Consider the following 1,489-nt stretch of genomic DNA (forward strand, 5'->3'; position numbering starts at 1 on the left):
TGGTGGTGTTTTTCTTCTAAGGGGACAGGACAGCTTCACTGCATCAAAGGGACGATGGACTGGGCCATGTACCGTCTAATCTTGGGTGAGAACCTCCTTCCCTCAGCCAGGGCATTGAAAATGGGTCGTGGATGGGTATTCCAGCATGACAATGACCCAAAACACACGGCCAAGGCAACAAAGGAGTCGCTCAAGAAGAAGCACATTAAGGTCCTGGAGTGGCCTAGCCAGTCTCCAGACCTTAATCCCATAGAAAATCTGTGGAGGGAGCTGAAGGTTCGAGTTGTCAAACGTCAGCCTCGAAACCTTAATGACTTGGATAAGATCTGCAAAGAGGAGTGGGACAAAATCCCTCCTGAGATGTGTGCAAACCTGGTAGCCAACTACATTTTACATTACATTTTAGTCATTTAGCAGACGCTCTTATGTATTCACTAACTGTAAGTCGCTCTGGATATGTATTTTTTTTTATACTTGTCCCCCCGTGGGAATCGAAACCCACAACCCTGGCGTTGCGAACGCCATGCTCTGTGCGCCGCCCCAATGGGTCTCCCGGTCGCGGCCGGCTGCGACAGAGCCTGGATTCGAACCAGGATCTCTAGTGGCACAGTTTGCACTACGATGCGGCGCCTTAGACCACTGCGCCACTCGGGAGCTACAAGAAACATCTGACCTCTGTGATTGCCAACAAGGGTTTTGCCACCAAGTACTAAGTCATGTTTTGCAGAGGGGTCAAATACTTATTTCCCTCATTAAAATTTAAATCAATTTATAACATTTTTGACATGCGTTTTTCTGGATTTTTTTGTTGTTATTCTGTCTCTCATTGTTCAAATAAACCTACCATTAAAATTATAGACTGATAATGTCTTTGTCAGTGGGCAAACGTACAAAATCAGCAGGGGATCAAATACTTTTTTCCCCTCACTGTATATAGTATATTGTTGAAAAGAGGAGATTCTGAGCTTTGCAACAACATCCAACTTGTGCATCCAATCTCAGAATTGAGTGTAGCAGAGCTTGTTCAAACAGAAGTGTCACTGATCAGCTGTTTAGAGAAAATCAACCCCGTAGTTTGTTATTAGTTTTCAGGATATGCACTGATTGCTTGTAAGCTGTTTGATCAGTAGATTAATTGCTGCAATTTTGAGCAGCATAAAGGAGAAGATATCGCTTTTCTTCTTACAGTTTAAACTAAACAAATGTTTGTTAAGAGAAGCTGGCCGACTCGTGTTTTCACTGCATGCTGCCGAAACAGGAGGTGAAATATCACTGAGATTGTGTGAGGATTTCATAAAACAATATTAACATTAGCTTTTTTGAAGTTTCTGTTGTGCCAAAACACCAACTCCAAAACATCTCAATGACAACATCACAAAATCTGCAACCGTCATGGACCTGTGGACCTCCGATATTCCGCCTCAAGTTTCAGATGGAACACGAACATCTGAAAACCATGTTTGAATGTTTCAAAATGTCGTCTCCTCGT

Source organism: Coregonus clupeaformis, chromosome 37 (assembly GCF_020615455.1).
Source record: "Coregonus clupeaformis isolate EN_2021a chromosome 37, ASM2061545v1, whole genome shotgun sequence".
Lineage (NCBI taxonomy): Eukaryota > Metazoa > Chordata > Actinopteri > Salmoniformes > Salmonidae > Coregonus > Coregonus clupeaformis.